This window comes from Ranitomeya imitator, chromosome 6 (genome assembly GCF_032444005.1).
Source record: "Ranitomeya imitator isolate aRanImi1 chromosome 6, aRanImi1.pri, whole genome shotgun sequence".
NCBI classification, from domain to species: domain Eukaryota; kingdom Metazoa; phylum Chordata; class Amphibia; order Anura; family Dendrobatidae; genus Ranitomeya; species Ranitomeya imitator.
Genome location: NC_091287.1, coordinates 525,622,439 through 525,646,701, shown reverse-complemented (window position 1 = coordinate 525,646,701; position 24,263 = coordinate 525,622,439). Strand labels below are relative to the sequence as shown.

At 44.2% G+C, this 24,263-nt stretch overlaps 1 long non-coding RNA gene across 1 annotated transcript in view; it reads right to left on the bottom strand.

The window, feature by feature from the left end:
• Positions 1–6,273: 6,273 nt before the first annotated feature.
• The window catches only part of LOC138641510 (uncharacterized), a 35,461-nt gene continuing 17,471 nt past the window's right edge, over positions 6,274–24,263 (bottom strand). Inside the window, exon 3 of the long non-coding RNA XR_011313890.1 lies at positions 6,274–6,585. This is a non-coding gene — a long non-coding RNA (uncharacterized lncRNA). The remainder of the gene's footprint in view (positions 6,586–24,263) is intronic.

Below are 24,263 nucleotides of genomic sequence, written 5' to 3'. Positions count from 1 at the left end.
GGATTTGGGCTCATCAAATACATCCGACAAAAACTCAGGGACTTCAGAAGGAGTGGAAGATGAAATTGACAGCAATGGAACATCACCATGTACCCCTTGACAACCCCAGCTGGACACAGACATTGATTTCCAATCCAACACTGGATTATGGACCTGTAGCCAAGGCAACCCCAAAACGACCACATCATGCAGATTATGCAACACCAAAAAGCGAATATCCTCCTGATGTGCAGGAGCCATGCACATGGTCAATTGAGTCCAGTACTGAGGCTTATTCTTGGCCAAAGGCGTAGCATCAATTCCTCTCAATGGAATAGGATACTGCAAGGGTTCCAAGAAAAAACCACAGCGCCTGGCAAACTCTAAGTCCATAAAATTCAGGGCAGTGCCTGAATCCACAAATGCCATAACAGAATAGGACGACAAAGAGCAAATCAGAGTAACGGACAAAAGAAATTTAGACTGTACCGTACCAATGGTGGCAGACCTAGCGAACCGCTTAGTGCGCTTAGGACAATCGGAGATAGCATGAGTGGAGTCACCACAGTAAAAACACAGCCCATTCTGATGTCTGTGTTCTTGCCGTTTAGCTCTGGTCAAAGTCCTATCACATTGCATAGGCTCAGGCCTCTGCTCAGAGAATACTGCCAAATGGTGCACAGCTTTGCGCTCACGCAAGCACCGATCGATCTGAATGGCCAAGGACATAGACTCATTCAGACCAGCAGGCGTGGGAAATCCCACCATAATATCCTTAAGGGCTTCAGAAAGACCCTTTCTGAAAATTGCCGCCAGGGCACACTCATTCCACTGAGTAAGCACAGACCACTTTCTAAGCTTCTGACAGTACACCTCAGCTTCATCCTGACCCTGACACAAAGCCAGCAAGATTTTCTCTGCCTGATCCACTGAATTTGGTTCATCATAAAGCAATCCAAGCGCCAGAAAAAACGCATCTACATCACGCAATGCAGGATCTCCTGGCGCAAGGGAAAATGCCCAGTCTTGAGGGTCGCCACGCAACAAAGAAATAATGATTTTTACTTGCCGAACGGGGTCACCAGAGGAGCGGGGTTTCAAAGCAAGAAACAGTTTACAATTATTTTTGAAATTCAGGAATTTAGATCTATCCCCAGAAAACAAATCAGGAATTGGAATTCTAGGCTCTAACATCGGATTCTGAACTACAAAATCTTGAATGCTTTGTACCCTTGCAGTAAGATGATCCACAGAAGAGGACAGACCTTGAATGTCCATATCTACACCTGTGTCCTGAACCACCCAGAGGTTAAGGGGAAAAGAAAGACAAAACACACTGCAGAGAAAAAAAAATGGTCTCAGAAGTACTCTTATCCCTCTATTGAGATGCATTAACACTTTGGGCCAGCTGTACTGTTATGGACCTGGTGGTTAGGAGCACCCAGAATGACCTGATGGTTAAACTAACACAGGACAAGCTCTGGGAAGTGGGAGCTCTGCTGACCGCAACCCCTAATCCTATCACACACACTAGAAATAGCCGTGGAGCGTACCTAAGTCTGCCTAGACGCCTCTTCACAGCCTAAGAGCTAACTACCCCTAGAGATAGGAAATAAAGCCTACCTTGCCTCAGAGAAATTCCCCAAAGAAAAAGGCAGCCCCCCACAAATATTGACTGTGAGTTAAGATGAAAGTCACAAACACAGGAATGAAACAAGTTTCAGCAAAGGGAGGCCAGACTTACTAAACAGACTGAGGATAGAAAAGGTAACTTTGCGGTCAGCACAAAAAACTACAAAAAGACCACGCAGAGTGTGCAAAAAGACTCACGGTGCGGAGGTGCCACTCTGCATCCCAGAGCTTCCAGCTAGCAAGGCAAAATCATGATAGCAAGCTGGACAAGAAAACAAAGAACAACAAATAAACTAGCAGGGACTTAGCTTCTGCTGAAGTAGACAGGTCACCAGAAAGATCCAAGAGCGAACTGAACCAGTACTAGAACATTGACAGCTGGCATGGAGTAACGATCTGAGTGGAGTTAAATAGAGCAGCCAGCCAAAGAATAAACTAGGTCACCTGTGGAAGGAACCTCAGAACCAGCAGCTCCACTCACAGCCACCAGAGGGAGTCCATGGACAGAACTCGCCGAAGTACCATTCATGACCACAGGAGGGAGTTCGATAACAGAATTCACAACACACGGCAAACCATCTCTCTATGGTTCTCAGACTCACTAACCCCTACGGGTTCACTTTCTAGCTCTCTAGCTACATGGCATCTACTTATGCAAACGTTACTACTTAAGGCATCATTATCAAAAAGCAACAAAAAACATTCCCTTTAAGAGGGGAAAATCAGTCTTCTCTGAGGTAGTACAACAATCATCAAGTCACTAAGGAACTGCAAGACTCAAGAAACTTCCACGTCGTCATCTGGAATCGTGTCTTCGCAAAGTCTTCTTCCTTTGTAAAACCAGTAGGGAGCACCTTTAAGAAGGTACAAACTATTTACAAACCAGTTCGTGAATCATTCACTGTCCATGATTCGACAGTCTTTTGAAACAATGATAACTATGTGCAAAAAGAAAAATGTAAAACAATAGGGATCCTGGGTCATCAAAGGGATCCCTTTAAGAAATAACCCTAGACGGGTTTAAGGCAGCAAAGGCAGGAAACAGTTAACTATATACATATGTCGGAATTTCGAGGTTTATTGTTGTGAATTCTGTGGCTGAATTCACTCCTGTGGTCACAAGTGGTATTGCAGCTTCTGAGCTTCCTCCCTCAGGTGTTCTGGTGAGCTCGTTGGCTGCTTTGTTATTTAACTCCACCTGATTCTGTCTTCCTTGCTCCTTGTCAATGTTCCAGTGTGGGACCTGAGCTCCTGGATCTTTCCTGTGGCCTGCTGCTCTGCTTAGATAAGTGTTTCTTTGCTTTTGTTGCTACCTTTTCTGTCCAGCTTGTCTATTCGTTTTTGCTGGAAGCTCTGAGACGCAAAGGGTGCACCGCCGTGCCGTTAGTTCGGCACGGTGGGTCTTTTTTGCCCCCTTTGCGTGGTTTTTTGCTTTAGGGTTTTTTGTAGACTGCAAAGTGCTCTTTGCTATCCTCGCTCTATCTAGAATATCGGGCCTCACCTTGCTGAATCTATTTCATCCCTACGTTTGTCTTTTCTTCTTGCTAACAGTCATTATATGTGGGGGGCTGCCTTTTCCTTTGGGGTATTTCTCTGAGGCAAGTCAGGCTTGTTTTTCTATCTTCAGGCTAGTCAGCTCCTCAGGCTGTGCCGAGTTGCATAGGTAGTGACAGGCGCAATACACAGCTGCCTTTAGTTGTGTATAGGATAGGTTCAGGTATTGCGGTCTACAGAGATTCCACGTCTCAGAGCTCGTTCTATTGTTTTTGGGTTATTATCTATTCACTGTATGTGCTCTGATTGCTGGCACACTGTGTCACTGGATTTCCTACATAACAGTACAAGGAGCCAACCTAATGATTCTCAATAGAGGGAAAAAAGAAGTTCTGACATCATTTTTTTTTCTCAGCTCTGTCTTCAGTCTTTTTTTTCCCCTAGACATTTGGGTGTTTCAGGACACAGGTGTGGACATGGATATTCAGGGTCTGTGCTCTTCAATGGATAATCTCGTTACAAATGTACAAAGGATTCAAGATACAATTGATCAGAAATCTATGTTAGAACCAAGAATTCCTATTCCTGATTTGTTTTTTGGTGATAGAACTAAGTTTCTTAATTTCAAAAATAATTGTAAGCTATTTCTGGCCTTGAAACCTCATTCTTCTGGTAATCCTATTCAACAGGTTTTGATTATTATTTCTTTTTTGCGCGGCGACCCTCAGGACTGGGCATTTTCTCTTGCGCCAGGAGACCCTGCATTGAGTAATGTAAATGCGTTTTTCCTGGCGCTCGGATTGCTTTACGATGAGCCTAATTCAGTGGATCAGGCTGAGAAAAATTTGCTGGCTTTGTGCCAGGGTCAGGATGATATAGAAGTATATTGTCAGAAATTTAGGAAGTGGTCAGTACTCACTCTGTGGAATGAATCTGCGCTGGCAGCTATGTTCAGAAAGGGTCTCTCTGAGGCTCTTAACCCTGCTGTTCTGTTTAGATTTCACATACACTTGTACTGTTCCCGGTCATTTTTGACTGTCCTTATAAAATAATCATTTTTAGCTAATCTAAGTGGTTTTTTTAAACAGTTTTTGCACTATTATATTGCTTGTGAAGATGGTTGTTCAAATACTAGAAAAAAAAATAAATACAAAGCTTGTTTTATATTTTTTTTATATCCAAAAGGGAACATGGTATTTTTTCGATTTTTGTAAAAATTGATTATTTTTGCAGATAAAAAAAAAATCTTGATCTAAATGTTAACTATAAGTAATAATATCAAACATTATGTAGATATACTTTTTTCAAAGGCAAAAAAAAAAAAAAAAAGCTTTTTTCTCTATAAAATGGCAAAAAACGTTGTTTTTTATACACTTATACTGTTCCCGGTCATTTTTGACCGGACCTAACAAAGTTGTGATTTGTACCTAATTCAAGTGTTATTTGATTACCTGTTGCATTGTTTTACTGTATGTGAACATGGTTTTCAATAATCAGATGAAAAATTAAATCAAAAACTTTTATTTTTTGAATCAAATAAATTAACATTTTTTGCAATATTTGCTTCATATTGCACATAAAAACTTTTCTTTATTCTAAACTATATACAAACTTTAAAAAAAAAAAAGTTTTTTTGTCAAAAACAAATGATAAATGCGATCAATGTATTACTTGCATTGATCACATGTATAATTTACATGACGCTTGCACAAGTATTTTGCACATTTGCAACACATAATATTAGATTTATGGTTACTGGACGTTGGACAGAATGAGCATCTTTTTCGCTTGCAGCTGGTTTGCACATTTGCAACACATAATATTAGATTTATGGTTACTGGACGTTGGACAGAATGAGCATCTTTTTCGCTTGCAGCTGGTTGCGATGGTGGAAGCCGTTTCAGTATCAGTGGTGGTCGAAGCTGTTGGCTCGCCGTCTCCACCATGCTCTCGAATTTGTCGGGCCACTTTTTCTGCACTCTCATTTCTTGGATTTCGTGGCCGTGTTTTTACATATGGATTAGTGAGAGACTTCCCCAATTCCTCAATAAAAAGCCGTCGTTTGTGTAATTTCTTTTTCTTGCCATTTGGGGTTTATTTCCCGCCACAATACAAAGGCATTATAGGCAGATACATCGATCAGGTTGTAAAAGAGAATCATAGGCCACCTATTTGCTTTTCTTTTACATGTATACGTGCCTACAAGCTGGTCTAATGTGTCAACAGCACCTTTAGTGGCGTTATAGTGAAGAATCATGTCTGGCTTTCTGTCATCTCTCTCACTTATTTTTGCATCATGGTGCATGGTGCTCATGAGGATAACTTGTTTATTTTTTTTGGGAACGTACGACACTACCGTAGTGTCCTTTGTAAAATAAAACATTGAACTGTGTACGTCTCTCTTATTGAGGATACCCTGTGGAAGTTCAGGTTTATTTTTTCGTACAGTACCCAGCATAGTTATATTGTTTTTTTGTAACATCTGCCCCAATTGGTAGGATGTGAAGAAATTGTCCCAGGTAACGTTTCTCCCTTTGAGTCCATGGGTCAAGTCCAAAACTACCCTCATGCCTTGGTTTTTTTCAGGTCTTTCTAGAGGGTTTTTTCCAATATATACTTGAACATTTGCAGCATATGATGTTTTACTGTCACACAGAGTCCAGATTTTTATACCGTATTTTGCTGGTTTACTTGGAATGTATTGCCTGAATGGGCACCTGCCTCTAAATGACACCAGCTGCTCATCAACAGTGACATTTTCTACGATATTATAACATTTTGGGAGTATCTCGACCCATTTACTCCACAAATCCCTAATTGGGGCAAGTTTATCTGTGCTTCTTCTTTCAGATCTATCCGTTTTGTCATCAAACCGTAGAACTCTGGAAATTTCGTGGAATCTTTCTAAAGACATGGTGGCCCTAAATATATGGCGCCCCGTTTCCGAATTCCACAAACTTTTAGTGGACTCTCCATATGATTTGTATACTCCAGCTAATAGAAGTAACCCGATGTAAGCATTCATAGCCGTCACATCGAAGTTCTTCCATTTATTGCCATAAACCTTTTTTCCCTCAATGTTTGTCATTTGGATAAGTATATTTTGCATGGCTATATTTATGAATAATAGGAATGCCGATTGAATGTCATCAATTCTAGCAATTGCATATCTAGTGGGACCTGGAGTATCTGTGATGACATTTGATGAAGACCTTCTACCAGTCGGAGCAGGAGGCTGCAATTTCCAAACGACATCTTTGTTTTTTGAATTGATTTCTTGCGTCAGACCGGTTGTCGGGGTTTCCACATCAGATTCACCCTCAGAATCCGAGTTCTCGGCAATATCTTCATCCTGACTAATGTTGTCCTCCTCTTCGGAGACATTTTCAGGTGGGACATCCTCGTCTGTATCGGAGTCGTTTATAAACTCCTCCAATTCAGCTTGGGTGAAGTGTCTTCTTCTCATGCTGTAAGGCATCACTGTTGAATGAAAAAATAAAATATATCCATAAACAATGAATGAAAAAAAAAATCAAAACAATTTCGCAACAATACACACAATAACGTCCCGTCACACATTGAGATATGCCCTGTGATTATGGTGCTGGAGCGTCGCAAACAAAAATGAGGCATGCACTCATTCTATCACAGCAGTGAGAATATGTACTCATAAGCAGACATTGAGTCTACACAACCCTAATGCTAACCCCCTATCATCCATTCTATCACAGCAGTGAGAATATGTACTCATAAGCAGACATTGAGTCTACACAACCCTAATGCTAACCCCCTATCATCCATTTTATCACAGCAGTGAGAATATTGAATAATTTTAGAATAAAAGAATAATTTATCTGTAACATACCTGTAAAAATGGGACTTCAGAGCTCTGACGTCTGAACCTCTGCTCACTCTGTGTTGTCTCCAGCTGAACTGAAACTCTACACTGCTATGTTATCTGTCTACAGATAAGATCAGAGCAGACACCACCCTGCAGCAGGAAAAAGCTCACAGTACAACACTTTAGGTGAATTCTGCTTAGGACAGCATTGCATAGTGTAATACTGTACAACCAGCAAACACATGGAAAATCAGAAAATCATGATTTACAATATGAAATGTTGACAACTGAATGGAACTAGATCTATATGAACAGCAGGGTAAATAAAAACCAGTGAAATAAATTGCGCATAGCTATACTGGAAGCGAATCCGTCGGCTGTATCGCAACTTGAAAATGTTGGTATGTGTAAATCTTTTCTGACCAAAAGTAGTCAGATACATTGATAAATAGTAGTAGATGCAATATATAGTTCAAAATGAGGTGATAGCACCTTTATTTTTGTCAAAAATTGTCTGGAGAGCTGAATAAAGGCCTATCGGTCATTTTTGACCGAACAGTACAAGTGTATAAAAAATTGTACCAAATAAAGTAAACAAAAATTTAAAAAAAAAAAATTCCCACAGAGAGTACCCCCCTAATGACGAAAAGTCAGGGAGCCTCAAGTCTCAGAATCACACGCTGAATTTTTATAACATTATAGAATTTCAAAAACGGTCATTTTTGACCTAACAGAACAGCAGGGTTAAGGATGTCATGGTGGGTTTTCCTATGCCTGCTGGTCTGAATGAGTCTATGTCTTTGGCCATTCAGATCGGTCGACGCTTGCGCGAGCGTAAATCTGTGCACCATTTGGCGGTATTGTCTAAGATTAAACCTGAGCCTATGCAGTGCGATAGGACTATGACCAGAGTTGAACGGCAAGAACACAGACGTCTGAATGGTCTGTGTTTCTACTGTGGTGATTCCACTCATGCTATTTCTGATTGTCCTAAGCGCACTAAGCGGTTCGATAGGTCTGCCGTCATTGGTACTGTACAATCCAAATTCCTTCTGTCCATTACCTTGATATGCTCTTTGTCATCGTATTCTGTCATGGCGTTTGTGGATTCAGGCGCTGCCCTGAATCTGATGGATTTGGATTATGCTAAACGTTGTGGGTTTTTCTTGGAGCCTTTGCGGTGTCCTATTCCGTTAAGAGGAATTGATGCTACACCTTTGGCCAAGAATAAACCTCAGTACTGGACCCAGCTGACCATGTGCATGGCTCCTGCACATAAGGAAGTTATTCGCTTTCTGGTGCTACATAATCTGCATGATGTGGTTGTGTTGGGGTTGCCATGGCTGCAAACCCATAATCCAGTATTGGATTGGAACTCTATGTCGGTATCCAGCTGGGGTTGTCAGGGGCTACATGGTGATGTTCCATTTTTGTCTATTTCGTCATCCACTCCTTCTGAGGTCCCAGAGTTCTTGTCTGATTATCAGGATGTATTTGAAGAGCCCAAGTCCGATGCCCTACCTCCGCATAGGGATTGTGATTGTGCTATCAATTTGATTCCTGGTAGTAAATTCCCTAAAGGTCGATTATTTAATTTATCTGTGCCTGAACACTCCGCTATGCGCAGTTATGTGAAGGAATCCCTGGAGAAGGGACATATTCGCCCATCGTCATCACCACTGGGAGCAGGGTTCTTTTTTGTAGCCAAGAAGGATGGTTCACTGAGACCATGTATTGATTACCGCCTTCTTAATAAGATCACTGTTAAATTTCAGTATCCCTTGCCATTGAAATCTGACTTGTTTGCTCGGATTAAGGGGGCTAGTTGGTTCACTAAGATAGATCTTCGTGGTGCGTATAATCTGGTGAGAATCAGGCAAGGAGATGAATGGAAAACGGCATTTAATACGCCCGAGGGTCATTTTGAGTATCTAGTGATGCCGTTCGGACTTGCCAATGCTCCATCTGTTTTTCAGTCTTTTATGCATGACATCTTCCGTGAGTATCTGGATAAATTCCTGATTGTTTACTTGGATGACATTTTGATCTTCTCAGATGATTGGGAGTCTCATGTGAAGCAGGTCAGGATGGTTTTCCAGTTACTGCGTGCTAATTCTTTGTTCGTGAAGGGATCAAAGTGTCTCTTCGGTGTGCAGAAGGTTTCATTTTTGGGGTTCATTTTTTTCCCCTTCTACTATTGAGATGGATCCGGTTAAGGTCCAAGCCATCCAGGATTGGACTCAGCCGACATCTCTGAAAAGTCTGCAAAAGTTCCTGGGCTTTGCTAATTTTTATCGTCGCTTCATCTGTAATTTTTCTACCATTGCCAGACCATTGACCGATTTGACCAAGAAGGGTGCTGATTTGGTTAATTGGTCTTCTGCTGCCGTGGAAGCTTTTCAGGAGTTGAAGCATCGTTTTTGTTCTGCCCCTGTGTTGTGTCAACCAGATGTTTCTCTTCCGTTCCAGGTCGAGGTTGATGCTTCTGAGATTGGAGCAGGGGCGGTTTTGTCACAGAGAGGTTCTGGTTGCTCAGTGTTGAAACCATGTGCTTTCTTTTCCAGGAAGTTTTCTGCTGCTGAGCGTAATTATGATGTGGGCAACCGAGAGTTGCTAGCCATGAAGTGGGCATTTGAGGAATGGCGTCATTGGCTTGAAGGAGCTAAGCATCGCGTGGTGGTATTGACTGATCATAAGAACCTTACTTATCTCGAGTCTGCCAAGCGCTTGAATCCTAGACAGGCCCGTTGGTCGTTATTTTTTGCCCGCTTCGATTTTGTGATTTCGTACCTTCCGGGCTCTAAAAATGTGAAGGCGGATGCTCTGTCTAGGAGTTTTGTGCCCGACTCTCCGGGTTCATCTGAGCCGGCGAGTATCCTCAAGGAAGGAGTCATTGTGTCTGCCATCTCCCCTGATTTGCGGCGAGTGTTGCAAAAATTTCAGGCGAATAAACCTGATCGTTGTCCGGCGGAGAAACTGTTCGTCCCTGATAGGTGGACTACTAAAGTTATCTCTGAACTTCATTGTTCGGTGTTGGCTGGTCATCCTGGAATATTTGGTACCAGAGAGTTAGTGGCTAGATCCTTCTGGTGGCCATCTCTGTCACGGGATGTACGTACTTTTGTGCAGTCCTGTGGGATTTGTGCTAGGGCTAAGCCCTGCTGTTCACGTGCCAGTGGGTTGCTTTTGCCCTTGCCGGTCCCAAAGAGGCCTTGGACACATATTTCGATGGATTTCATTTCTGACCTTCCCGTTTCTCAAAAGATTTCAGTCATTTGGGTGGTCTGTGATCGCTTTTCTAAAATGGTCCATCTGGTGCCCTTGGTTAAATTGCCTTCCTCCTCTGATTTGGTGCCTTTGTTCTTCCAGCATGTGGTTCGTTTGCATGGCATTCCTGAGAATATTGTTTCTGACAGAGGTTCCCAGTTTGTTTCGAGGTTTTGGCGAGCCTTTTGTGGCAGGATGGGCATTGACCTGTCTTTTTCCTCGGCTTTCCATCCTCAGACTAATGGCCAGACCGAACGAACCAATCAGACCTTGGAGACATATCTGAGATGTTTTGTTTCTGCAGACCAGGATGATTGGGTGTCCTTTTTGCCGTTGGCTGAGTTCGCCCTTAATAATCGGGCCAGCTCGGCTACCTTGGTCTCTCCATTTTTCTGCAATTCTGGGTTCCATCCTCGTTTCTCTTCAGGACAGGTTGAGTCTTCGGACTGTCCTGGTGTGGATTCTGTGGTGGACAGGTTGCAGCAGATCTGGACTCAGGTAGTGGACAATTTGGCCTTGTCCCAGGAGAAGGCTCAACTTTTCGCTAATCGCAGACGCCGTGTGGGTCCCCGACTTCGTGTTGGGGATCTGGTTTGGTTATCTTCTCGTCATATTCCTATGAAGGTTTCCTCTCCTAAATTTAAACCTCGTTTTATTGGTCCGTATAGGATTTCTGAGATTCTCAATCCTGTGTCTTTTCGTCTGACCCTCCCAAACTCCTTTTCCATACATAATGTATTCCATAGGTCGTAGTTGCGGAGATACGTGGCACCTATGGTTCCATCTGTTGAACCTCCTGCCCCGGTTTTGGTGGAGGGGGAATTGGAGTATATTGTGGAGAAAATTTTGGATTCTCGTGTTTCTAGACAGAAACTCCAGTATCTGGTTAAATGGAAGGGTTATGCTCAGGAAGATAATTCCTGGGTTTTTGCCTCTGATGTCCATGCTCCCGATCTTGTTCGTGCCTTTCATGTGGCTCATCCTGGTCGGCCTGGGGGCTCTGGTGAGGGTTCGGTGACCCCTCCTCAAGGGGGGGTACTGTTGTGAATTCTGTGGCTGAATTCACTCCTGTGGTCACAAGTGGTATTGCAGCTTCTGAGCTTCCTCCCTCAGGTGTTCTGGTGAGCTCGTTGGCTGCTTTGTTATTTAACTCCACCTGATTCTGTCTTCCTTGCTCCTTGTCAATGTTCCAGTGTGGGACCTGAGCTCCTGGATCTTTCCTGTGGCCTGCTGCTCTGCTTAGATAAGTGTTTCTTTGCTTTTGTTGCTACCTTTTCTGTCCAGCTTGTCTATTCGTTTTTGCTGGAAGCTCTGAGACGCAAAGGGTGCACCGCCGTGCCGTTAGTTCGGCACGGTGGGTCTTTTTTGCCCCCTTTGCGTGGTTTTTTGCTTTAGGGTTTTTTGTAGACTGCAAAGTTCTCTTTGCTATCCTCGCTCTATCTAGAATATCGGGCCTCACTTTGCTGAATCTATTTCATCCCTACGTTTGTCTTTTCTTCTTGCTAACAGTCATTATATGTGGGGGGCTGCCTTTTCCTTTGGGGTATTTCTCTGAGGCAAGTCAGGCTTGTTTTTCTATCTTCAGGCTAGTCAGCTCCTCAGGCTGTGCCGAGTTGCATAGGTAGTGACAGGCGCAATCCACAGCTGCCTTTAGTTGTGTATAGGATAGGTTCAGGTATTGCGGTCTACAGAGATTCCACGGCTCAGAGCTCGTTCTATTGTTTTTGGGTTATTATCTATTCACTGTATGTGCTCTGATTGCTGGCACACTGTGTCACTGGATTTCCTACATAACAGTTTATTCTCATAGTAGGTGACACGACATCAGTCGGAAGTGAACACTTCCTGGCCGGGAAGGTCTGGATCCGTGCTCTCATCTGATGCTGTGTGGACGTCTCTGGGTTGTCTCTTAGGCACAATCAAGTCATTAGTGGTCTGGGTGCGGACGGCAGTGCCAGTGGTAGCCTCCGCCAGCAGGACGCTATACGCAGGGGTAGTAGTACTGGGTCCCGCGGGCTCGGGGATCGGCGGGATACCGTCACTAGTTTCGGTCGTGACAGTAGATGGCGCTACCACAGGCTCACATCGTCTGACTCTTTTGGCATACCATCCCCGCTCACTCCAGTGGCGGGTGTAGGTCACATGGTCCCCCCTGTACAAGTTTCGAGTAGGAGGTATGCTGTGGGATTGGGCTTCCACGTTACAGCTAGTAACAAAGACTTCAGTCGACAGCCCTGGTTCCAGTATAAAGCCGCAACCCCTTCTCAGGTGAAAGGCTAATACTATCCCCTGTTTCACTGCACACTCAGGGCAGCAGTAGCAGAAGGGCGTTTGTGCCTCTGGTCGGGCAGTCTGTTCTGTTCGTTCTCGGTCCTTCCATTGTGAAATTAAGCATTGTCTATACTGTTCCCAGGTGAGCCCGATGACGTAGGAGCCCTCCTGTCTGGACCCGTCTGGTTGGATCCTTGGAGCATCCCATTCAAAGATCACCCCCTCGGGACTCACGTCTAACGGTTCACCCATAGATGTCGGTAGCGGGGGCAGTATCCCCTTCATGGCGTAAAGGGCTGCTACCACGATCTCGACAGCGGGAGACCGGTTATAGATGGGATGGGGAGTGGTCGCTGGAGCTGGATCGGTCGGTGGGGCAGGGTCGTTTTTGGTACCTGCGTCTGATGTGGTTCCACCGATGTCGATCGACTCCGCTGACGAGGACACTGGAGTCTGCTGCGGCTTTAACCACGGCTCTCCCTGTGCGATCTTCTTGCACAACTCCGACTTCCATTTCTTCGCCGTCGCCGACCCCACGTCCGGAGTCTGGCGGTCTGGCGCCTCCTGCAGCGGCAGGCTCTGGTTCACCTCCGGTGAGCATGGGCGATCCCGGGTCACTCCGTCGTCATCCTGGCACCCGCTGGTCGCTGTCTCTGCTCCTCGATCTGCGACGGCACCCACACGCGGCTCCTCCATTTTCTGGGGTTTGAGCTCCTGCATTTCTGAGCTTGTCATTCTGTAGCTGTAGTCGGAGGGGGCGGTCGCTACTTTTGGCGCCGCTTTCGCGATCTCCTCCCATGGCACGCCCTCCTCCTTCTCCTGCGCTCCTCGTGGCGCGGCAATGGTGGCGGTTTTGGCGGGAATCTTTGCGGCAGTTAACAACACAGTCTTTGCAAACACGTTTCAATCACAGTTCCATGGCACACATGACCTGATTCTTCAGGTCTTGTTCATGACGCCAAGTTTGAGCGCCCCCAGACACAGGGCCACAGGTTCTCGGTACCGGTCCTCTCTGTCTCAGTTCTGGGGTTGCCACTGTGGCTGGACCCGGTCCGTGACCCTGCTAAGGGGCGACAAGTGAAAGGGGTGAAGGTAGTTTGTCAAGGGTTCGTGACGCCACCTGTGGTGTTCGGTCAGGGTGACTGACGCTGCTTAGGGGTCCGCTGGGGTGATGGAATGGCAGCTGGATGGTATACCTTCCCACAGGTGAAGTGTGTCACCAGGGCTTCCCAGTAGTGTAGGTGGCGATGGTGTGGGGCGCAGTTAATAACGAGGACACAGGGATGCAGTCTCTTTACCTTTTACTGAAGACTTCGGGATCCTCAATCCAGAACACTGTTAACAGGGCTGTCTGAGACCAGCCGGTCCGAAGGAACATCCAGAGTTCCCTTTGCAGGTGGAAATCAATGCCTACCACTAGCACCTGTGTGTTGTAGTTTTTCCCTGCTGAGCATTCGGGATAGTCCTCACAACTTCTGCTCTCGTTCTTTCTCTTTCTCTCTCTCTCTCCGTCCCCCAAGTTTATCTGGATAGGACGCACCCGTTTGACGGGAAGGCTCGGAGCTATTCTGGGACCCTAGAGACGCCCCTCTCCACGCTTACCCCCTATGTCTACTTAGGTGATGTATGGTAGACAGCCAACCTATAATTAACTGTCCTGCGGTATTTGAAGTAAGGCATAGAGTCAGTTACTTCCTCGGTGTTCCGGTCACCGGCTACGCGCCTCAGTAGGAAGTTGCCGTTCTCGAGGCACGACTCCTACTGGCTCTCCTTTGTGCTTGATCTCGTTTCTCACTTTCCACAATATCCTTCTCTTCATGTCCTTTCTTAGGATACCGCCGCAAGGTAGTGCAGGCGCGGTTCCGTTGCTTTCTATTCGTTCTGCTAGGCCCCTGTCAGGAACCCACCCCTGACAGGTCCTCCCTGGAGCTCTCCCAGGCTGCGTTCTCTCTAACTTCATATCCGACCCCCAGTTTTACCAGTGTGAGGAGTGGCCTAATACATAGTGCCTTTTGCTCCCCCTGGTGGCCGGAGTGTGAAGTGTAATGTGTGCTTGTGATACCTGGTCAGGTGAACTCCTTTAGTGCAATCAGACATAACATCACACCCCTTAGTGGCAGAGCGACATTACTGCAACGACAAGGACTCTGGGGCGCTGCACATACATATTATCATTCCATGACTATTATCACAGGCTCAACGCATAGGGAGACATTCAATGTTGCATTGAGGATGGCACATTATCCTTTAGTGTAGGCACATATGTTTTTGTAGCCATTTTTGGTTGGAATTCTCTTGGGTATTGAATGGATCATGTTATTGTGTTTTAAACTTCTTGTTGTTTGGCCGTTATGCACAATTAGTTTTCCCCATGGCATTATGATCCCTGTTTATAATTGAATCCAACACCTTTTTCTACTGTTATAATATAAAAAAAAATCTTTTAAGCATTTATTTTAAAGGTACAACAAAAAAATTATTTATTTTAGTACCAAAAAAATTTTGGGATCATTATTGACTTGTGGTCACCAATATAGTGAATCACGGCTGGTTTTAAGGGCCCATTGTTCTACCCAACTCATTGTAGCTCTCTATAGACATTCAAAGAGGACCCATTACCAGGTCAAGAGTCCAGTTTTTGCTTTTATTTTATTCCCGCTCCTCCCCTAATTATTTTGTTTTCTGTTTTTTTTTTTAATTCGCCCCATAGTTCCAGAGATATGGGCCTTTTCATTTAGGGCAAATTTTTATGGTCTTCACTAAGGAGGCGGGACTCTGAGCATTCTCTGGGGGCGTGTCTTTAGGCTGCTCTGCATAATTACACTGTGAGCCACGCCCTTTTGAAAAAAAAAGCATTTTAAAAATAGCACAAAATAAAAAGACCCATATCTCTGGAACTGTATGAAGGATCCAAATAAAGAAAAGAGCTGAATACACAGGGGAGCAGAGGTAACGGAAAAAGAATAGAAACTGGACACTTTGGAACTGGTGATACGTCTACTTTAAGGCCTGCTCGGCAGCACTTTAGAGGGCTCATGGATAAAAAAGGTGCAAACTGGACCCTCACAGGCATTAAAGGCTCAACCCCAAGTATGGACTCGTTGTTGGACCTGATTTATAAAGACGGGACCACAGTGTTCTGCGAAGTGTCACAACACCTTCCTATTGTTGATAAGAGGGAAACCCAAGAATCAGACGCTCATAGTTTACATGGTAATGCACAGCCCTAATGTCTTATCACTGCTGCTGAAAACTGGAAGTAAATGAAAACACTGAAAGTGAGGCTGTTGTTCATTCTATAACTCATGATGAAGGCCGAAAATAAACTATTACAGCCTTTATTCCCTAGAGTACTATAAATAACTTATAGGCGGTCACCTGATAGTCTGGAGAGATGATTGTCAAGCAGGTCTTTCAAAAAAATAATATAACTTTATGTCCTCTCTTAAAGGAAATGTCCATCTTGGAGAGGTCAATTTAATTTTTTACTTAAAGGAGTTTTCCATTTTCAGAAAATCCTGTTCATCAGGTTTTAAGAAAACAAACTGTTTCCTCACCCTCACTGGGTCCTGCTCCACCTGAGTCTCCACCGCAGCTGCTATTGTCTGCAATGCTGAAGCCATTCAAGTGATTGGCAGCAATGCTGTGGACTTGGTGTCAAAGTAAGAGGGTGTAGAAGATGAGATTCCCTGGCACTGTGCAGCTTATTGTGTTTAAAGACTGCCCCCTGCTGCCCAAGCAGAACCCCGCAGAACTAACAGGACAGGGAAGAGTTCAAGGAAGGAAGAGTCTAGATGAAGCACTGGGTCAGGTGACCTCCGTGATGCAGTTCCCTGATATAAGAAGTCAGAGCAAGAAGTTGGGATGGAATTCGGCGCCAACCAGTGGGACACGCACAGAGTGGGAGTCAGAGGCCAAGGCCTCAGAGTGAGCCAGTAGGCCCAAACCAGGATGGTTGTGCACCTGTGAATGAGGTCCAAACAATGCCAGTCAAGACCAGTGGATCAAACCACACTGGTCAGAACCTGATGCCCAGACCTGCGGCGGTCAACACTTGGGAACCAGACTATGTCAGCCAATACTGGCTCCACAACCCTTGTTCATTCAGGCACAATAGACTACCGCGGCAGGTCACACTGGGATCAGCCAGTGTGAGAGAAGCCCAGAGAGCATTGCTTTACCAGCTTTCCCTAAAGACACTGGCTCAGGTGTATGTCACTGAGATCGTGAAGCTTCACGGGATTCCCTCCGATGTGGTGTCAGATCAGGGGACCGATGTGTCAGATCGGGGGACCCAATTTGTACCTAAATTTTGGAGAATGTTTTGTTCTCATTTAGGCATACATCTATCCTTTTCATCGGCATTCCATCCTCAAACTAATGGCCAGACTGAGCTCCTAAAGCAAAGTTTGGAGACTTACCTCAGATGTTTTTTTTTGGCAGATAACCAGGAGGACTGATCTTTTTTTACCTCTGGCTGAGTTTGGGTTAAACAATCGTTGTAGTGTGTCTACTCGTAAGTCTCCATTTTTTGGCATATATGGCTTCCATCCACAATTCTGTACCTTCAGTAAAGAGGAATCTTTGGCGGTTCCTGGGGAGGAACAATTTTCTTTGCTATCATTTGCATGGGAAGAGGTTCCGATTAATTTAAAGATCATGTGGGACAAATACAAATGCATGGCTGGTAAAAAACGAATGTCAGGTCTGGACGTGAGGGTGAATAATTTAGTATGGCTGTCCACCAAAAACAATAAACTGAAAGCTTTTTGTCTCAAGCTTCCATTGACTCTCAAGATCCATAATATTTTTTACAGGTCTTTTCTCAAGAAATTTGTTGCACCTGTGGAATCGTCACCTTTGCCTCCGCCACCAGTTATTGTCGATGGCAACTTAGAATTTCAGGTATTGAAAATCATTGTTTCCCCTATGGTTCGCCACTCTGAACAGTACCTGGCACATCGAAAGGGGTATGGTCCAGAGAAGAGGATGTGGGTGACAGCATCTAAAATTAGGAGGTTGATACCGTCCTTTCATTTGGCCCAACCCGGCCCCTCGTAGAATTGGTGGTACTGTCACGAGTGTGTTGTGTCCTTCTGGGAGATCTGAGGTTAGAAGATCACTACATATTTTGAATAGCAGGTATTCCATTTAGCCTATGTGCTTGTGTCCCATATTAAATGAATTTGGTTTGCTTTGGTGCTGAGAAGAGGTTAATGACACTTTATATGCTGGTCAGAAGCTTGCAGCTCCATTTCAGCTGCATCTGATCTGGTCATTACCTCTCCCTATAAAACCTAGCCAGGCCCTCTCTGCCTTGCCAGTGAAAGCTTTGCTTCCTAGCGCCTTGGAGATGCTGTGCTGAGCTGGAGATCATTGTTGCTACTGGAGATTGCTGTGTGTTCTTTTTGGGTGTATGCTTTCTTCATTGTCCTATTCCCATTTGGATGGTACATTCCTATCCTTTCCCTATATACCTCTCTACCTTTGGTGAGTGTTTGTATGTTTGTTGCTTCCTGTTATCCCTGTTTCGTCTTTTGTGTCTTGTTTACCTTACCTTTCTGTCCCAAACATCATGGGGTGGGGGAGGGAACAGATGAGGGTTTAACAGGAGCATAGTAAGTTCAGAGATTCAGGCCTCTCTACCCTTAAGAGTACCCCCAGGACAGCGATAGTTAGGGTCCCAGTTCCAGAGACAGTTTGAGGCTCCTCTTCCTTACCGAAGATCGTCATAGCGTGACATGTTGTAACTAAATCTGCAAAGTAATATAATCTGACCTGTAGATGGAGAAACATGCTGTCCAGCAAGAGATACGAGCAAAGATTTGGAAAGTGGGGAGCACACAGGAAGACATCCAGTCCAGATCCAGCAGCTGGATTCTTAGAAGTTCTGCAGCAGGTGGCTTTTGACAGCTATTAGAGGATGAGCCAAAATGATCAGCTGGTCAGTTACAGACCACACTCCTAACATGACCGGAACCAGTGGCTGGAGACATGGACTCCCTGGTGGAGCATTAGTGGCTAATATATTAGGCTCAGTGCGCTGTATCAGTGCGGGAGGTCTGCAGATGAAAGGCTGTAACGCCCTCCACTTACGCATTATACAGGGCGTCGGGCGATACGCAGTGCAGAAATGTTATTGTCCTGTAGGATGTACATTGGAATCTATTAAAGTTTGTATTTTTTGTAGATTACGGATGTGCCTTTATTACAGACCCAGATAATATTTGCCATAGTAGTAGGGGATTTACGCTGAAAGGAGTTTCTAACCTTACCAACAATATGAGAATATATAACTTATAATGCAATTACTCAAAGTCATTGCAGGCGAAAACAAGTTATCCTGTGGATAGGTGATAGTTTGCTGATCGGTGGGATTCCGACTACTGGGACCTGCACCATTCGGCAGAGCAGGGAATTTTTTTTACCCCAGCAGTGAACTTTTATCTCCATTACAAAATGGCGCTGCAGGTCAAATATCTGGCTGTTGCTGCATTCATTGTCTATGGGGCTGGTGGATAAAGATGTGCATAGTACCTAGCAGCTCCACAGAGAATGAATGTAGTGCAGTCACACATACAGGTGCTTCTCACAAAATTAGAATATCATCAAAAAGTTAATTTATTTCAGTTCTTCAATTCAAAAAGTGAAACTCAGATGTTCTATAGAGTCATTACAGAGTGATCGATTTCACGTGTTTATTTCTTTTAATGTTGATGATTATGGCTTACAGCCAATGAAAACCCAAAAGTCTTTATCTCAGTAAATTAAGTATAATTAAGAAAAAAAAACCTGAAAAGGCTTCCTAAGCGTTTAAAAAGGTCCCTTAGTCTGTTTCAGTAGGCTCCACAATCATGGGGAAGACTGCTAACCTGAGAGATGCCCAGAAGGCAGTCATTGACACACTCCACAAGGAGGGTAAGCCACAAAAGGTCATTGCTAAAGAAGACAATCAATAGGCCTAGAATAATGACATTTCCAATATCATAACCAATCCTACAAACAAATGGAAGCAAATGCCAAAATATAGAAAAAAACTAAACATGCTTTATTAAACATAGATGGGGATACAGACACAAAAAGGCTGCAAGCACAAGGTATTAAATTTGTCACTAAAAGAATACTGTATGAATGATGTATTCAATATGAAAAATATTCAACATTGTTAATGAGTAAATCACATAGATTAGCGTAAATATCCAGAAACTACACCTTGGAAATCAATGTCCCAGAGTTTGGAAGAAGAGTGGAGAGGCCACAATCCAAGCTGCTGGAGGTCTAGTGTGAAGTCTCCACAATCAGGGATGGTTTGGGGAGCCATGTCATCTGCTGTGTTTTATCAAGACCAAAGTTAGCAGATCCATCTACCAGAACATTTTAGAGCACTTCATGCTTCCCTCAAGCTTTTTGGAGATGGAAATGTCATTCTCCAGCAGGACTTGGCCCCTGTCCACACTGCCAAAAGTACCAATACCTGGTTTACAGACAACAGTATCACTGTGCTTGATTGGCAGCAAACTCTCCTGACCTTAACCCCATAGAGAATCTATGGAGTATTGTCAAGAGGAAGATGAGACACCAGACCAACAATGCAGACGAGCAGAAGGCTGCTATCAAAGCAACCTGGGCTTCCATAACCCCTCAGCAGTGCCACAGGCTGATCACCTCCATGCCACGCCACATTGATGAAGTAATTGATGCAAAAGGAGCCCTGAGCAAGTATTGAGTGCATTTACTGATCAGACATTTCAGGAGGCCAACATTTCAGATTTTAAAATCATATTTTCAAGCTGGTGTTATAAAGTATTCTAATTTACTGAGATAATGACTTTTGGGTTTTCATTGGCTGTAAGCCATAATCATCGACATTAACAGAAATAAACACTTGAAATAGATCACTCTGTGTGTAATGACTCAATATAATATATGAGCTTCACTTTTTGTATTGAAGAACTGAAATAAATGAACTTTTTGATGATATTCTAATTTTGTGAGATGCACCTGTAGATCAGAATGAGTTACCGAAGTGGTAGTCTGGGTTAAACGGGATCAGTTAAATTGGAGTAGTTTCCCTCTAACCCCTCGGCGACCTCAGCCGCACACGTACAGTGGATGTGTGCACTTACTGTATGGTCCGGGCTTGCCAGCTGTATTGCACAGCCAGCACACCCAGGTTGGTAATGGGGGTTATAGCCTTCGACACTGGGTGATGATGTATAGGTCATCGGTCTGATACCCAGCAAGCTCCATCATCAGAAATGTTCGCTGGTCAGTGGTTGACGTATATTTCTGAAGTTAGTTATGCCTCTTTAGTGCCCACACCCCATCCCGCCCACGTCCTGCCTGGGACTGGTATGTATAAAAAAAAAGTCGTGAAACATATATTCCCATAAAATTCAATACTTTAATGAATTATTTATTAAAAAACACCCTCAGAGTGCACATAGTCAAAAACATTATCAATAACCTAGCAATTCCCTATGCTTGCCTGCTAACCCTTCTTGTCAGTGGAGGTTGGCACCCTGTTAGATACCGCCTTGAGGCAGAAAGCTAAGTTTGGGATAACTCCCGGCTTCTCTTTGGTTTTTTAGATACAGTATCAATGTACTGAGTTTATATCTATGGAAATTGCTATGGACAATTGATGCTTCTATTCTTGGACCATGTTTTGAAGTTCTTTTGTGGCCCCTCTTGTCTTTTTGTATATGCATTGTCTAGTTGTTGAGGGATATGATTCCTGCGTGTATATTACAGATTCTAGATGAGATTGTATGGTTGATTAATTCCAATTTTTTGTGAGACGAGTATTATATACTAGATGGTGGCCCGATTCTAACGCATCGGGTATTCTAGAATATGCATGTCCACATAGTATATTGCCCAATCACGTAGTATATTGCCCAGCCACGTAGTATATTGCCCAGTCAGGTAGTATATTGCCCAGTGACATAGTATATTGCCCAGCCATGTATTATATTTCCCAACCACATAGTATATTGCCCAGCCACGTAGTATATTGCCCAGCCACGTAGTATATTGCCCAGCCACGTAGTATATTGCCCAGCCACGTAGTATATTGCACAGCAACATAGTATACAGCACAGAGCCACAAGTATATTTCCCAGTCACGTAGTATATTGCCCAGTGACGTAGTATACAGCACAGAGCCACGTAGTATACAGCATAGACACGTAGTATATAGCCCAGCCACATAGTATATTGCACAGACACGTAGTATATCGCCTAGACACGTAGTATATTGCCCAGCCACGTAGTATATTGCCCAGCCACATATGTAACAGGTTAAAAAATAAAAAAGAAGCATACTCACTATCCGAAGAGCCCGTTGTAGTTTTGTTGCCTGTGTGCGGTGCACGCGGCAGCTTCAGGTCCCAGGATTGGTATGAGCGCAGTACCTGTGATGACGTCGCGGTCACATGACCGTGACGTCATGGAAGGTCCTTCTCCCATAGTATCTTTGGAAGCGGAACCTGCCGTTTGCAGTGCCGAGGACAGGACGCGACGGCGGAGGGTGAGAATAACGTTTTTTTTATTATTATTATTATTATTATTATTATTTTTAACATTAGATCGTTTTACTATTGATGCTGCATACGCAGCATCAATAGTAAAAAGTTGGTCACACAGGGTTAATAGCTGCGTAACCGGAGTGCGTGACACCGTGGTCCGGTAACACTGGCATTAACCCTGTGTGAGTGCTGAGTGAAGGGGAGTATGGAGCGGGCACTGAGTGACTGCGGGGAGGAAGGAGCGGCCATATTGCCGCCGGACTGCGGCCGTCGCTGATTGCTCGTGGCAATGGTCGTGGGCGTTTTGCCACGACCAATCAGCGACTTGGATTCCATGACAGACAGAGGCCGTGACCAATGAATATCCGTGAGAGACAGAAGGACAGACAGAAAGACAGAAGTGACCCTTAGACAATCATATAGTAGATTCAATACATGAGGGCGTCATCTTATACAATAACCTGTGTTTTTTCTTAAATTGATAAGTACTATCCCATCATCTCTGTTTATTGCTCATTGTTGTCCCACCTATAGTACATTAAGGATGCATTAGGGCTAGTCTGGGACAGCCGTCGTGGAGTTGGGGTGCCAAATAATCGTATCTAATAGTGTGCCAACCTCCACTGCTAGGAAGGGTTAGCAGGCATGCATAGGGAATTGCACGGTTATTGATAACTTATGTTTTTGACTATATGCACTGGGAAGGTGTTTTTTAATAAATAATTCGTTAAAGTATTGAATAAAACAAAAGTCGCAATATTTTTGTGCAGCCGCCGAGTTGCGCAAAAATATTGTAAATTATAAAGCTGCTTAAACCAGATTTCTGGTGCCAGCACTTTAATGAATCGCCCCCATTGACTTTTGCCAAATTTTTGCAGCAGTTCTAGATTTTGTGTCAATTTTGTTGCACCTCTGCTGCAACATGGCAGCATGCAGATTTACATGTAATATCATAGGGAATCTTTTTTGATGGCAAAAATGTCAACTCAAAAAACAGTGTTAGTGGGTGAGGAGGTGGAGGGAAGTTCTTCTAGCATCTATGCTGGTGGGAATGTGCTGGAAATAGCAGGTATAATTGAGAAAGTCTTCTCACTTTTCTGTGTCTGGCTGTCAGACAACTAGCTGCAGCAAGAGCCTCCCCATCTGTCCTGTTTACAGTAAGACACAAATTGCCTTATCCTTCAATGAGGAGTTCACAATCTATGAAATTATTTTTGGACCCAATACTAGTATGAAAAAATTAGCAAAACAATTTTTATCCTGTAACTCACTGGCCATAGAAAGGGATTTTTGAACATGCTTTAAAAAAAAAAAATTGTAGACACCGTGTTCTGCAAGGATTTTATTGAATTATTACTTACCATAATATAAACTTCCCAAAGCCTCCAAATATATGTAATAAGAGGCCATGATATCTCTGAAGAACTCTTGCAGGATGTGCCATTAAATGAGGAGAGACTGCCATCTGCTAGCCAGCCAAAATCAAGCGGAACCAAAGTGTTCTGGAGAATTTTCAGGGAAAGAAACCTCGTGTTCTGGACTGGATCAAGAGACCCACAGGAAGGACTTCCCTGATATAAAAACCCTGTGCACCAGACTACAGGGAGATTTGGCGCCAAGGAGGAGAGTTGAGCAGGCGTTCTCCAGAAACACAGCTGAGACCTGTGTATCTCCGGAAATACAGTGGAGCAGACATTCTCCAGTGGAGTAGACGTTCTTCAGAAACAGAGCTAACAGGCCTCAGCGGGAAGTCTGCACCACCCAAGTTCTGGCCACCACCTGGCAAGGTCTGGGTTCCCTGGAGGAGATCTCCAAGTCGAGACTGCGACAGGAGAGGCACGCCTACGATTGCTGAGGAACAGCACGAGGGAGCAGGGCCATCACTTCCAGCTCTCACCTATGGTACCAGTGCTGGCTGGGACTAGGAATACAGGTTGGAAGGAGGCCGGTTGGTTCGTGGGAGGCTCAACGGGCTTTTATAGACTACTGTACATCCGGAAGAGACTTGCGGCCTGGTGGGAAAACCTGATGACCCCCCACTAGGGCCAGAGCTACAGAGAGAACTTACATGGTGACTCCCATGACTGGGCACAGCACCTTTGTGAAAAGAACATTAACATTAAATAGTAAAAGACTTCCTTGGTTTTTTAAACTTATTGTTATTCATTCTACTGTTGAAATAATTGTAGGACACAAGTATTGCAGTTTCCTTTACCTTTTATTGGTGAATTGCAGGTGCAGTCCGTGAC